The sequence below is a fragment of the Rhineura floridana genome, chromosome 1, assembly GCF_030035675.1.
Source record: "Rhineura floridana isolate rRhiFlo1 chromosome 1, rRhiFlo1.hap2, whole genome shotgun sequence".
Lineage (NCBI taxonomy): Eukaryota > Metazoa > Chordata > Lepidosauria > Squamata > Rhineuridae > Rhineura > Rhineura floridana.
The window spans coordinates 227262649-227278693 of NC_084480.1; the positions used below are offsets into that span (position 1 = coordinate 227262649).

Below are 16045 nucleotides of genomic sequence, written 5' to 3' on the forward strand. Positions count from 1 at the left end.
TGCATCTACAGATCCAGAGTCATTGGGCTACTCATGAGTAGGGATGGGTGAGAATTTCAATTCAGTTCGCATTTCAAGCAGAATTTATCAAATTCACAATTTCTGAAACAATATGAAAACCGAAACACAACCATCCTTCAAAATCTGCATTTGTTAGACTTTTGGATGCAGTTCGCCAACTAAACAATATTTACAAAAATGCATGTATTAGGGGAAAGTGTGCATAAAAATGAATATATGTGTGAAATAACAGACAAAAAGGCATGATATGAGAAATGGCTTGCAAAAATGTGTACCTTTGTCAAAACTGCCTGTTTATGTGTTTATTTGGAGAAATCTGCACTAAAAAGTTAGAGAATTTTAATGAGGATTTTTTTTTAAAAAAATTGCAGATTGCTGTAGAAATGTAGAGAACCGAATTTAACATTGGAAAAAAAGAAACTGAGAGAACAGAAATTGACAGATCTTTCCATCACTACTCATGAGTATGTAATTCCTGATACTCCTTCACTGCTAGCAGCTGTGGTTAGGGTGGGGTTTAGAAGGCCAGAGTATATAAGGTTTCTATCTTGAACTTTCTAGTTACTAGAAACCAATACGGGTCTTTGGATCCTAATTTTAGTTTCCTTGCTTTGCTGCACCTTGCCTAAACTCCCTGTGATATTGACTTTGGACTGTTACCTGACTTTGTTTTTGGGTCATGTTTTGACCTTGACTGGTTCTTTGTGCCTGAAGTTGGTTGGTTTGGACTGTGTTATAACAGCAAATCTGTCTTCATTGGTGAGTACTTTGGTGAAGACATATCTTCTGTAACTGGAACCAAAGCTCTTGGGGGAGCCTCCTGGAATGTGACAATTTAGTGGTTTAAAGCTCTCAACTAATGTTAGTGAAGCACTTGGGATAGCATTGTTGAATTCAGAGTTGTCTTTTAAAACTAGGAGTGGTATTCAGTGCTAGTTTTACTCAGAATAGACCCATTGAAGTTAACAGACATGAGTAACTAAGGTTCATTAATTTCATTGGTTCTACTCTGAGCAGGACTTAGTTGAATACAACCCTAGGTTTTTATTTGTGTCATGGTCCTTTAATGAGTATTAGCATGAGCATCTGCTTACAGCAATGGGGGGGGGGAAGCGTGTAAACAATGTGATTTCAAGCCAAAAATTGTTTGTTTACTGTTTTTATATCCCTTCCTCCCAAAAGGTAGCACAGGGGGGATAACAGCACATTAATCATAAAAACATTTAAAACATTATTTTCAATAAAAATATGTCCCAAACACCAGTTATATCCCAAAGTTGTGGACAAATAGGTGAGGTTTCAAATTTTGTCTGAAAATAGCTGGAGTGGAGGGTAGTCTTATTTTGCCTGGGAGGAAGGTCTGTAGATGGGTGATAGTGAAGTAACAGTAGATCAGGAGAACCACGGCAACAAAGATTGTGTATGTGGGGACACCTTGTCAAACATTTTTTTTAAAAAATATTTCTTACCCTTCAAAACAGTTGTTGCATCCAAATCAAATGCCACGAAGGGGACAGGTTTTGTGTTTTTTTCTAAACCCTGGCTGATTTCTTGAGAGCACTCCATCATATGTATTCACTATTATTGCACTTGTTGATATGTACTTAATGTACTGTAAATATTTCACCTTTTTAGTATATCTACCAGGCAGACTGAATTGACTGTTGAATACCAGATTGTGTATTTATTTGTTTAGAGTTTCAGTCCTGGATCTTGCAACTTCAACAAAATAACCTAAATGTTTGAGAATTGGAGCATTTGTAGATAGAGCTTTAAGGTTTCCATTTTTTTTAAAAAAGTGATGGCAATATGTAAAAACAAGTCTAGGGAAATGGGTTCTAAAACCTAAATGCATGCCCAGAGATAGGCTTGCTCACACTACTGGTTTGAAACACTACAAAACTAGGTTGCTTACTGATGCTGTAATTGTTTTCCATGGTACATGGTGTTGTTAGTGATTATGGGAAGATGGGGGAAGTTATATGCATCAAGCAGTTATTACCCACCCTTTCCAGTGTGTTTTTCCAATCATTTTCCTTATCACAAGAAGTCCAGTTTTGGGGAGAAGTGGCTTTATTTCATAAGAACACAAATCAATTGTAATTGCTCAATCTAAATTTGCCAGTACGTTGTTTAATCCCACCCAAAAAAACAGTGGAAATTTAGAAATGCCCTCAGTCAACAATTCAATACATCTAAATTTCTTAATTCTAAGTCACCCTGGAAATAGTTCAGGTAATGTGCTTGGCGCAGGTAGCATAACTGATGTGCCATGGAAATACACTCTAAATAGTGTTCCCCAGGATTTTCATTATGGAGGAGTTGACTGAGTCAACAGGATTCAAGTTGCCATCTGTTCTTTAAGGTTGTATGAAAGCATCCTAAGGTGTGCCTAATTTGAGAGTCAGTGGGAAGAAGTAGTTAAGAGCATTGGACGAGGACTGGAAAGATGTTGGTTCAAATTCCCGCATCAGTTTCCCCACAAAGCTTATTTGGTGACCTTGGGCTGGTTATTATCCCTCAGCCTAATTCTACCCCACAGAGTTAAATGGGATGGGGGAGAACTGTGCACACTACCCTTCAGATGAAAGGCAGAATATCAATGCAATACACTCTTACCTGTGCCTATCAAAACCTGCCTTGTAAATGTTGCTTGGTGTAATTGAGCAATAACACATTTCCCCCCCAATGGCAACTGCATATTTTTCTTCAGAGAAGGCACAGAAGGTAGAGTGGTTCTTGGTGTGTTTTTAATTGTAGACATATTTTTTTCATTTCAGTCTGTAAAATAAAATAGAAAGGAGAAAAGTTTTGAACAGCTGTGGTAGGAATGCATCAATATTTATGCTATGGTCTTTGAAGATCTACAGTGTTGGTGGAACTGGGGAAAATATTCCTGTTGAACCTTGATCATGCTCAAAGTGAATCCTCTGCTCAGGTTTAATTTATCATGTGGAGGTGGGATTAGGTGCTTGTACGGGAAAAATCTTGAACATCCAATCGGAGGAGATGCCCTTCATCTCCTCAACTGATCTCCTTAAAAATGCATGGACTTTCTTTTTCATCCTAACAGGTGATCTCTATCAGCTCACTATAGCCCGAGCAAGTCTGGTCTTTGTTTCTTCTCAGCTATTGTTTCTTTGATTCTCTGTAGTCATTTTTCCTTGGCTACCCTAATGTATGATTTGACTGTGCAAGAAGCAAGTGACACTGCAGTGTTCACACTTTTCTGTCCATGAGCTTTCAAATGTCTCAGCTGCAAAGAACTTACTTTTTTCCACTAAAAAATTCCACCCAGCTATATTATGCAGGACTGATGTTTGGGGTCAGCTTGCTTGAGCACCTGCCAAGGCTCATGTCCCAGCAACGAGACCATCATGAAGAGCACCTTGTACCTGGTGGAGATGGTAAGGAATGGGAACACCATCACCTGCTTGCTCATTTCCCTTCTTTCACTTCCCCAGAAGATGTGAACAACAGAGGAAAGAGAAGCAGCTGCCCCCACTGGCCTCTGGTTGGCTCTGTGCCAAGAAGGTGAGGATGAGAGCAGCAGGAGGTGATGTCAATGGTAGTGAGGCCAGTTAGGGGTGGCCCACACTGAAAGAGGGGATTTGCTGAGTATGTAAGTAGTCCTAGGGACCCTGGAAGCCTGGAGATGCCACTGATAATGCTCTAATCTGACTGCTTGGAAATGTATATGACCACAAGAGTTGACAAGAGAGGTCCACCATTACGTTTCTTAATATATATTCACTAATCAGCAAAAAACCTTGCAGTTTAAGAATGTACCTATAGCCAACAGATATTTCTATCAAACTTTTAAAAAGCAGGGAAATTGGGCAGGTATAGTGAATGCACCAGGGGAGCAGGAGACCTGACCACCTCTCTGAGATATTGTACTGCCCTACAAATTTGTCAAAATGTGAACACAATTTGGCTTGGACTTTCACAGCCCAATCCACTTCCCATATAGCTTGGAAGAATTTGGTAACATGTGCCTCTGAGCATATGGTGAGTGGTGGCAACACCTGCCATCTCCAAAGATGGAGAATTACATTTTTGTATGTTTGTTGGTGTTCTTACTTTGTGGTATTCAGAGGTGGTTTACCATTGCATTCCTCTGAGGCTGAGAGGCAGTGACTGGCCCAAGCTCACCCAGTGAGCTTCATGGCTGTGTGCAGATTTGAACCCTGGTCTCCCAGGTTGTAGTCTTAGGATAGGTAAAAGTTACCATAGGGGAGGGGGAAGGAGGGGATTGGAAGGGGATGGGGAGGTGAAGGGAGGGGTGAAGGAAGGGAGAGGGAAGGGGCAAGAGGGAGGGGATAGGAGGGAGGAGGAGGAGGAGGAGGGGAGGGGAGGTTTGATCATTTGCATGCTTTTTGAGTTCAGTGGGATTTACTCCTGTGCAATCATGAATAGGATAGGTGAAACTGAACTGGGGTAGGGGCAGAGAGGGGAGGGAGAGCGGAGGAGATTGAATGGGTGGGCACTGGGCAGAGGGGAAGCCCCTTTCCTTTCCAAAAGGAAAACATTGTGAACAGTATCATTCTTTTTCAGGGTTTCCCCAACTTTTTGTTCTACAGTAGGCACCTCCCACCCAAATTTAAACCAAAGCTGTCCCTGGCCACATCCACACCAGAACTTTATTTCACTTTACACAATCATGGCTTGTCCCAAAGAATCCTGGGAAGTGTAGTTAGTGAAGGGTGCTGAGAGTTACTAGGAGATGCCCTGTTCCCCTCACAGAACTTCAAACAGAGTGGCTGACTGTTAAACCACTCTGGCCATTGGAGCTCTGTTGGGGGAATAGGAGTCTCCTCTCAGCCCCCTTCACAAACTACACTTCCCAGGGTTCTTTGGGGGAAGCCATGATTGTCTCAAGTGAAATCAAGTTCTGGTGTGGGTGTGGCCCCCTGATTAGGCAAGCCCAGCAGCTGTGAGTCTGGCTGTTGGAACACTGACAGTTGGCTCTTACTTAGCATGCCCGACATTATCATTGAGTTCAAGCCAAAATTTCTTCAATTAATTAAAAATTAGCCAGTTGTTTTTTTATCTTTTACACTGCAGAAGATGAAGGTCAGAGTATGGGGCAAGGTCAGTAATAGGGTTCCAGGTACTCTGTGAACATGGCTGATTTTTTAATGAATTTCAACAGATTATGAGAACTCTGAGAGAAAAAAGTCCAAAAGGGCTCTGGGTCCCCCCCTCTCTTTTTACACTTTGAACTCTCAATTCTCTCTGACTGTTTTGTGTATCACCATGAAAATTTAGAGGGTTGTTAAGTGTTTCTGAGTTCAGGACTATACGTTTTGTAAGGTTTTGTTTTGAATTGAGCTTATGGGAAGGTTCAGAATGGCATGGGGGGTATTTTCCATTTAACATTGCGGAATGCGAAAAATCCATGCTGACTATAATATACAGCCAGTCTTGTGGCTGTATAGTATTTCTTTATTAATTTTCCAATATAAATGAAAATGCAGACAACAAAATTGAACTTTCAGCCACTACACCTCCCCCCTCCCCCATGAAATTTCACTATGACATTTCTAAAAGTAGCCAAGAGGTAATGACAGGAATGGACTCTCCCTTGATGGATCATCAGGATCTGGTATTTGTGTTATGTTTACTATCTTACTTAAGTTCTTATTTCAAGACCTGTAATGAGAAGTGACATTATGTTCTTGTTTTTTTCAAAAAGGGAAAGTTGGATTTTACTATCTAACTCAGGGCTTTATTTGTGACAGTACTCACCAGTACCTTCACCTCTTTTTTTGGCTACCCACAATAGCCATTTTGTGCTGGCACGCACAGCACTTTTATCAATATGAGTACCGGCACCTCATATTAAAGCACTGATATAACCTGTCTGAATCCAAGAGATGAACTCCATCTAGGAGCAAAGTTGTTTTTAATGTGGGCACATATTCAAATTCCTTTTAAAAAGCCCAGATGTGAGAGCAATTTTAACTACTCAGGAATAGTTTATGGATGACAGAAATGATTACAGAACTTGAGTAGGAATTTGGTAAAGTGTTGCAAAGGAAGGGCCATATGACTTGACCTCTCACTGCTGAAATGATCCAACTTTACTACCCCATAATGCTACCCTGTGATTTCTTGGCTTGGTTGTATATTGATTTCATTTTCCAAAGACAATTATTCCCCCCCTTACCCTTTTTTCTTCTCTTCATTCAGCCACCTGTAGCAAGGACAAATAATCCATATTTTGTGTGCTGGATCTGCCTGCTATTCAATCATTGTTGAAGGATTGTGCAAACGAAGTATACAACTTAAATGTAAGAATGTATTATCTGTGTCACATGTTACCAACTGTACTCCTCAGGTGGGTACTGTGTGCCAACTGGTTTTGCAAAAGAGATTTCCCAGTCTGAGCATGTTCTGGCTAACTTCAGTGGCAACCCTATACACAGCTGCGATATACTCCCACTGAAAGTAGGGCTTATTTCTGCATACACATGTATAGGATTGCACTACTAGCTATAAGAAATCTAAATCTGATTCTGCAATGATTAGTAAGAAATCCAGACAAGTAATTGGTTTCATCCACATTTAGATAGCTGATAAATCAGTGCGATATAGTAGATAAAATTTTGGAACTGGAACAATAGACATACACCCAAATTCCTACTATGTCATGAATCTCATTGGATGACCTTGGACCAGTTTCTCATCCTTTCCTACCTCTCGGGTATGTTATTAGAATAAAGTATGATAATCTGCCTAGAAATCCTAGGTTGGCCCAGGATACAAATGTAGTAATCACTGCTTTGTTTATTTTTACAGTCCTGAACCTTTCTGTGGACTCTACGCTGCTTTTTAAATAGAAGTTTAGTAAGCCATGGTTAGAGAATTCATAAGAGAGTTCTGCTGAAGTTGAACTGCAAATTCAGTGTTAACTTAGGTTAATTGCATATCTCCCTAACTGGCAATCCCACCCTAGGGATTTCTTAGAATTGGGATGTACATGCCAATATCAAAGCCATCTCAGATTTCTTTACAAAGTATGCTTGGGACAAACAATTCATTGGAATATCTTTAATTGAGCTTCAATGGGGTGCAAATGTTACATTCTGTTTTATAATTGGAATGAATACTGGAAATACTGTGTCTGTGATAGTGTTAGTTGATTGTTCTAACATTGACTCTACAAAGTTCCTCACTTAACCAGGAGAGACAGTGACACAAATATCTCATGAAATCAAAGCTATACTGAATTTAAGAACAAATGTCATCTACGCAGTAAGAATGTACTCAAGAAAATTGGACTAGAGCTGATTTTTAGTTGTTTCTATACTGTGCAAGACATTCTTTTTATTGTTATAGGTAAACTATGCAGTAATTGGTCTTTTGCATCAGAAACAGTACCTCGTAACAATGTCTGACTCATAGTGCATTGTAGTACTGTTACATCTTATTCACACTTAAAGATCATCATTCAGCACTGGGGTTTTTTTGTGAAGGATTTCAATGGGTGGTTTACTAATCTTTTTAAAAATATTTCTAAATGTCAAGCAAGCAAATGTACAGGTTAAAATACTTGTGCTAAGAAGCAAGCAACTCAAAGAGGAAAAATAGGTAAGGAAACAGTAGACTGAAATTCTGCTCCACAATGTAACATTGGTTATTTTAAGGTCCTATCTGCGCTATGCAAATAAAACCATATCTTACTTTAAAACAATCATGACTTTCCACAAAGAATCCAGAGAACTGTAGTTTAAGGGTGCTTAGAGTTGTTAGGCTGAAACTGAACCCCGACAAGACCGAGGTGCTGCTTGTGGGAGACGAGAGGAGGTTGGGTGATATTGACCTGGTGTTAAATGGGGTAAGATTGCCCCTAAAGGACCAGGTTCGCAGCCTCGGGGTCATTCTTGACTCCCAGCTGTCCATGGAGGCTCAGGTTTTGGCAGTGAGCCGGGCAGCTTGGTATCAATTACATCTAATACAGAGGCTGCGTCCCTACCTTCCTGTCCATCTGCTCCCACGGATGGTACATGCCCTGGTCTCCTCTCGCTTAGACTACTGTAATGCGCTCTATGTTGGGTTACCCTTGAGGACGGTCCGGAAACTACAGCTGGTACAGAATGCGGTGGCACGGTTGATTAAGAATGGCCGCCGCCGTGATCATATCACTCCAGTGCTAGAAGATCTGCACTGGTTACCAGTTGTTTACCGGGCCCAATTCAAGGTGTTGGTGTTAACCTTTAAAGCCCTACACGGTTTCGGTCCAGTTTATCTAAAGGAGCGCCTCCATCATCAAATATGCCGCCTGACGAGATCAGCCTCACAAGACGTTCTCTCGGTCCCACCAGTTAAAACAGCTAGGCTGGTGCAGACCAGAGAGGGCATTTTCGATTGTGGCCCCCACCCTCTGGAATTCTCTGCCATGTGACCTTCGCCATGCCCCCTCCCTGGTAGGTTTCAGCCGAAAATTGAAAACCTGGCTGTTTAGGCAGGCCTACGGGACTTTTGGATAATCTAGTTTTATTCTGTAAAGATGTGGGTGGGTTTAGATTAAGTAGAGTTTGATGTTGTATTTGTATTTATATGCTATATTTTAATTTTCTGTACGTCGCCTAGAGTGGCCGTTAATTCGGCCAGATAGGCGACTTAGAAATAAAATTTTATTATTATTATATTATGATATCCCTGTTTCCCTCACAGAGCTACAGTTCTCAGAGTGGTTTAATAATCAATCCCCCTTCCCAGGGTTCTCTTTCAAAAAGCATAAAGTGGTATGACACTGCTTTAAGTGTATACTGCAGCTAGTGCCTTAGTTGAACTACATTTTATTTATGAACACAACAGCTTTATATTCATGTAACCCCCAAACATAATTTTGTCTCTGCTGTTGCTATTATTTAATCTTCAGAGATACAGTTTTGGAGGTTACCAAATTTTCTGCTGTGTAGCATGGGGGGGGCTCATTTCCTCAATGTGGGAAGAGATTTCAAGTATTGTCTTCCATATGCTGTTCATATCTATACTCATTGCATTTTATTAGATTCACCACAGCATATGATACTTACTGTTTAGATGGAACATAATTTCTTGAATATGATGGTGTTGATTTAAGGTGTACTGTTTGTTCATAGTATAACAGAAGCATCTTCTGCAATATCAAAGAAAAGAGTGCAGTTAAAGTTTGATCATGAAATGATTATTAAGATGCCCTAATAGCCTACACCCGCAAGCAACAGCTTGCTCAAACGGATAAATCAAGATCTATCAGAATAATGCAAAGGGTGTCCTGTTGTGTGACTTTGAAATAGAGGGAGAGGACACTGGAACCCATCTGGAAAGCTCCCTATTGGATTTTTGAAAATAGAGCGAAATTGTGTTAGCCATGCACAACAAATTTTCAGAGGAGGAACAGGGATGTAACAATAGAGAAACAAACTAGTGCAGACCTAACAAGATAGATAAGACTGGTGTCTCCCAGAAGGGATAGGGCAGAGGCTTAATAATACTTTAAGCATCTTTTTGTGTGTGTCCTTGATTGCATAGCACTTAGAAATTATGTACTGGAAGAATATGCATAAACAGAGTAGCTGTTTGTGCTCATGGAGGGTGAATTTGAGAAATCTGGTTCTTCCAGAGCAGAGGAAAACTGAAATGGATTGAAGCCTTCAGTGGACATAATTTTACATAGGCTTTCAATAGTGTAAAATATTGTTGGACTGAGACCATGTAATGCAGGGGGTGCCAATTCTTTTTGGGCCAGAGGACACACTTGGAATTTTGAGAAAGTGTTGTGGGCACCAGTCACAAAGTGGCTGCTGTGAGCATAACATAAGTGTTGTCATAACGGCATGTAGGAAAGGCCCAGCCAGTGCAAACAGGAATTGAGCAGGAAGAGCAAATAGTCTCTCATGCACTGTGGATTTCTGATGGTATATTTATTGAAACATTTCATGGGCACCATAGGAGATACTGGTGGGCACCACACTGTACCCATGGTTTACCCATGGTGGCCAGCCAAGTGGCATCAGAAATAAGTGTGGAGCCTGTGGCTTTCTGACAGCATACTCAGGGGTACACATCAACCTGACTATGCAGTGTTGCTACCTGTCCCTCAGCAGAGTAGACTAGAGGCAAAAACACATGGAATGGAATTAGGCAACCAGAATCGCAGTACTGAGAAGTTTATAGGAGCTTGTCCATTTCAAGAACAAGGAGAAACACCTTCTTGTTCACAATGTTAAAACAGTAATAAATACATGGTCGTGAAGCAAAACCTTAATTTTGACAACAAAGTGAATCCAAATGCGTTTGCATGGCTTTAATAACAGTGACATTTCTTTCTCTTCTGCTTTTTCATTCCTGTGTTCTTATAGAATGGAGGAGTTGAAACTAATTGCAATGTTCCATGTTGTTATTATGTCGATCATAAAAGTCTCATGAATATTTGGACCAGTTCCAAACCTTTCATTTATATTTTCTTATCTTTGCTCCTGCCCTGTAAATTAAGTCACCTTCATTATTCAGCCCAATTGCCTTTCAGGAAGAATTACAATTAATTTAGGACAATTCTCAACTGCCAAGACTATCCATGGCTATTGACTACAAGCAAACAGACCAAATGAATATGGAGAGCTAATAGAAGTTTGGCAGTAGAGTTTGGTGGAGGAGGTCAAAGGTGAGGTCCATAACAAACATTTTTCTTGTGTCACACATCATATACCAGTGGGAGGAGGATAGAAAAAAGCACAAGGAGGATAGGACAAAGCCCAGGGCATTCCAATACAAGTAGAAACATGGAAACATTAATGTAATAGAGACTAGGGATGGAAAGGACACACCAGTGGTTGTGACCTGCAAGGTCAGTGCAAGCTGGTTGCACTGTTGGAAGAAAAAGTGAGAGGCTTGGAGTGGTGAGTGGCTACACTCAAGGGTATAAGAGAAGACAAAGAGTTCTTAGACAGAATGCTGTAACAACACAAGCAAAGAGAAGTACAGGAGGTGGAAGACCAGCACTCCCACAGTCATGTGGGGGTTGTTTGCCCTCACCCCTATGTTGGGTCCAAATCCAAGCACCCCCCCTTCTCTCTAAAGATAGGAGTGCAAGCTTGGCAATTATGTTTACCTGTCCCAGTGGTTCAGCCAGATACCAAACATTAAACAGACACACAATACTGCTTGATCAAGAGGGGTCTCTAAACTGCACAGACAGCAGTCTGACAGGGAAGAGAGCACCGTTTATTAATTGAAGCACCATTATATAAGTTTCATAAGCAAAACAAAGTATAATATCACTAAAAGCATAACAAAGGGAATACAGTATTTCAGAGATAAAGCAAGCACATCTTCTTATCCTTGTTACATTTACAATAATTCTTAAAAAATGAGAAATTGATAAAGCATTAATACACTTGTCAATCCAAGAAAACTAAATTTAAGATAAGAACTAAGGAAGGGAGGAAGAAAGTTAGATTGACACCACTAAGAGATAAAGATAGGGCTAGTATGCCTATAAAAGTTATCCACTCAGCAGTATGACGTAAACCTTATGGATACAATTTTAGTTAAAGTATTTGGGGAACACTTCTTCCTTTGTGCTGAGTTTGCTACAATACACAGGATGTGTATAGTGAAACAAGACAAGAGAAATAACAACAATCCAGATGGGATACATTTTATCTCCTTTCCAGGAGGTTACAGCCTGTAAGGCGCCTCCGGGTGTTATTTCTCACGAGAGAGAAAACAAAACTTAGAGTCGTCTGTTCCCCACCCTCTCTTAGTTCCATGATTCATTGCGGTACTAGCTCTGGCTACAATTTAGCATTTCTGGACAACCCTTGGGGCCTAGAAATAAAATAATTCCTGGAAGAAGACTTGGGAGAGGTGAGTGAGAAGGGGCACGTGATGTCCCTTAGCCTGTGGGGGGGTGTGCAGTAAGGTTTAAACACCTCTTCTGCCCCCAAACCACCTCCTTGCATTTTGTTTGTGCCTTCCCACGGTCCCTATATGCAATATGGGCTATACTGGTCATCTTATTGGGGCCAAGTAGGAATTTTTTAGTTGGGCCCTCTCTCTTAGGGCCCCTTGTGTTTTGCCTACCTCATACTTTTGGGTCTAATTCGTTTGGCTTTAGGGAGAGGTGAGGCAGTGTGCTAGCCACGACATTAAGCTTGAGCAGGTGGGGAACTTGTAGGTAATAACTAGGTATACTGAGGCATTACTGGGTAAGGGATGACTTTCAGGGAGATGCCAGGCCTTTAGGTCTGGGGTGAACTGGGAGGTGCCCATTTTGTGGTTTGTCATGCGCATCACGGTGAATGCGAGTATAGCGGGGCCAGAGTGTGCATGGGGGATTCATGTCCAAGGCTCACCTAGCAAGAAGGAAAGTTATTGCACATCATTGGCTGGGGGGTCACAGATATTTGCTGGAGTATATGCCTAGGGGTTTGGAGGGAACATTCTTTACCAGAAGTAGTTGAATGCCTCACCTGCCTCTATTTTCAATTTGGTTAACTGGAGATGTTTCCATTCTGATTTGCATATTGTTATATTTTAATGAATGTAACATTTAATCCAATGCCTTGTCTCATGAAACTTTTTCATAGGTGTGGGGGCAACAAAAGCAAGTTGAAGCAGAATAGGAGAGTGTTGAGGACAGGAAAAACAGTGGAGGAAACTCCATGGAAAAGGGTGACAGTTAGGAGCAGCAGAGCTAGAAGACACTCTGAACCAGTGGAACTATGGAACTGCTTTCAGGTGCTTGAGGATGAGACTCGAACACAGCCTGCAGGGGAGGAATTACAGGAGACCCCGCAGGACAGTGAGTGAGAGGCTGAAGCTCAGTCAAGCAGAGGCAATGAAACCACACTCCACAACAAGAGGAAGAGAAGAGCAGTAGTAGTGGGAGACTCCCTACTGCATGCGACTGAAACCCAAGTATGTTGAGAAGATCTATAGACTCACCAGGTACGCTGTCTTCCTGAAGGACGGATTCGAAATGTCACTAAAGGGTTCCCAACACTCATAAAACCCACTGTCACACATCCCTTCTTATCTATGCGGAAACAAATGATATTGCCAAGTGGAGATATAAAGAAATCAAGTCAGACTTTGAAGTTCTGGGGAGGAAAGTCAAGGACTTTGGAGTCCAAGTAGTTTTTTCATCCATCCTTCCAGTGCATTGGAGTAGAAAAAGTAAAAATTTCTAGTTCAATCACTGGCTATGATGGTGGTGCTGACGTGATTTGGATTCTGGGACCACGGGCTATGCTTCCTAGAAAATGGACTGCTGGCAAGTGATGGGTTGCATCTCAGAAGGACTGGGAAGAATGTGGAGAAGTTCATCAGGAGGATTTGACACTGAATCCTAAGGGGAGACGTAAACTTGGTGGTAACGACTAATAAAGACTTGTGCACAGTAAGAAGAACTGAGAGAGCGGCTCTAATGGGCCCCAGTAATAGTCTCCATAAAAATGTAGGAAGGAAGCCAGGCAGTAAATCACATGTCTGTATACTAATGCCCAGAGTATGGGAAATAAACACGATGAACTTGAACTCTTAATACAGGAGGGTAAATTTATTTTATTTATTTATTTATTTATTTTATTAGATTTATAAACCGCCCGACTAGCATTAGCTCTCTGGGCGGTGAACAACAGAATATAAAAATACAAAACATCTCAGATCTCATAATAAATACAGCATAAACATATATAAAACAAGAGATCAAAAACAATTACAACAAAATTTAAAACTAAGACGAGTTACATATTAAAATGCCATAGCAAAGAGGCAAGTCTTAACCTGGCGCCGAAAGGAGAGCAACGTTGGTGCCATACGCACCTCTTCGGGGAGACTGTTCCACAGTTCGGGGGCCACCACTGAGAAGGCCCTAGATCTTGTCACCGTCCTCCGAGCCTCCCTATGAGACGGAACTCGGAGGAGGGCCTTCAATGTGGAGCGTAGTGTACGAGCAGGTTCATATCGGGAGAGGCGTTCCGATAGGTATTGTGGTCCTGTGCCGTATAGGGCTTTATAGGTCAAAACCAACACTTTGAATCTAGCCCAGAAGCATATTGGCAGCCAGTGCAAGCGAGCCAGAACAGGTGTTATGTGTTCTGACCGCCTGGTCCCCGTTATTAATCTGGCCGCCGCATTTTGGACAAGCTGTAGTTTCCGAACTGTCTTCAAAGGCAGCCCTACGCAGAGCGCATTGCAGTAGTCCAGTCGTGAGGTTACCAGAGCATGTACGACTGATGTTAGGTCCTCCCTGCTCAGATAGGGATGTAGCTGGGCTACCAGCCGAAGCTGGTAGAAAGCATTCTGTGCCACCGATGCCACTTGGGCCTCAAGTGACAGGGAAGGATCTAAAAGAACCCCCAGACTACGAACCCGGTCCTTTAGTGGGAGTGTAACCCCATCCAGGACAGGGTGTATATCCACCATCCGATCCGGGAAACCGTTCACCAGCAGCATCTCAGTCTTGTCTGGATTGAGCCTCAGTTTATTAGCTCTCATCCAGTCCATTATCGCAGTCAGGCAACGGTTCAGCACATTGACAGCCTCACCTGAGGAGGATGAAAAGGAGAAATAGAGCTGCGTGTCATCAGCATACTGGTGGCAACGCACTCCATAGCTCCTGATGACCGCACTCAACGGCTTCATATAGATGTTGAAAAGCATGGGAGACAGAACCGAACCCTGCGGGACTCCACATTGCAGAGCCCACGGTGTCGAGCAATGTTCCCCAAGCACAACCCTCTGGAGACGACCTGCTAAGTAGGAGTGGAACCACTGCCAAACAGTACCCCCAACTCTGCAAGCCTCTCCAGAAGGATACCATGGTCGATGGTATCAAAAGCCGCCGAGAGATCAAGGAGGATCAACAGAGTTACACTCCCTCCGTCCCTCTCCCGACATAGGAATACAGCAACTGAAGGATATAATTTCTTCAAAAAGAACAGAAGGAACAGAAAGGGAGACATAGTCATACCATGTTAAAAAATATATATATCCCTGTACAGATATATCGGAGGATGAGCCTGGCTGCTCCACTGAGAGTATCTGAATTAAAATAAATAGGGCAAGGAATAAAAGGAACATGATGGTTGGGGTCTACTACTGACCACCCAATCAAGGAGAAGACAAGGATGAAACTTTTTAAAAGGAAATTGCCAAAATTTGAGGAGGCATGATGTAGTAGTAATGGGGGACTTCAATAACCCTTATATCAGTTAGGAGATAAATTCTGCCAAACATGACCCCTCCAGGAAATCCCTGACTTTTGTTGGAAATACCTTTCTACTGCAGAGTGTAGGAAGGAACCTAGAGGAGCAACTAACTTATTAATTATTTTATTTATTTATTAAGTTTATATCCCGCCCTTCCTCCCAGTAGGAGCCCAGGGCAGTTTGACTTTATTCTAACCAATAGAAATTAGGCTGTAATCCAATACATATCTACTCAGAAGTAAGCGCCACTGAGTTCAATGGGACTTACTCCCAGGTAGGTGTATATTGGATTGCAGACTTAGTTGATGAAGTGAGAGTTACAGGAACTCTGGGGAAAAGTGACTATGTTATACCCGAGTTCTTGTTTTTTAAGGAAGCCAAAGCTGAGTGTAGCCATACGTGTTCTTGGGACTTCTGGAAAGCTGATGATAATAAACTCAAATGAGTGGAGGTAATGAGTGGAGTACTGCAGGGTTCAGTCATGGGCCCAGTGCACTTAAACAATTTTATTAATGATTTGGATGAGGAGGTGCAGGAATGGTTATCAAATTGAGGACTTTACAAAATTGGGAAGGATAGCTAATAACCTGGAGGACAAACAAAATTCAAAGGGATCTTGATAGGCTGGAGCATTGGCTGAAAACAACAGAATGAAATTTAACAGGGATAAGTGCCCTGGCATGCATGGTGCCGGCCCTGAATAAGTGCAAAGTTCTACACCTAGGAAAAAGAAACCAAATGTCGTTATAAAATGGGAGATATTTAGCTCAGCAATCCTACATGCGAGAAGGATCTTGGGGTTGTAGTTGATCACA

The 16045-nt window shown here is 41.8% G+C and overlaps 1 long non-coding RNA gene across 1 annotated transcript; it reads left to right on the plus strand.

Annotated features, from left to right (window-relative positions):
* The first annotated feature begins 581 nt into the window (after positions 1-581).
* LOC133368329 (uncharacterized) lies at positions 582-13536 on the plus strand. The gene is made up of 5 exons (XR_009758626.1): positions 582-780; positions 3486-3555; positions 6217-6317; positions 10544-10678; positions 12606-13536. It is a non-coding gene; the product is annotated as an uncharacterized LOC133368329 (long non-coding RNA).
* Positions 13537-16045: the final 2509 nt, after the last annotated feature.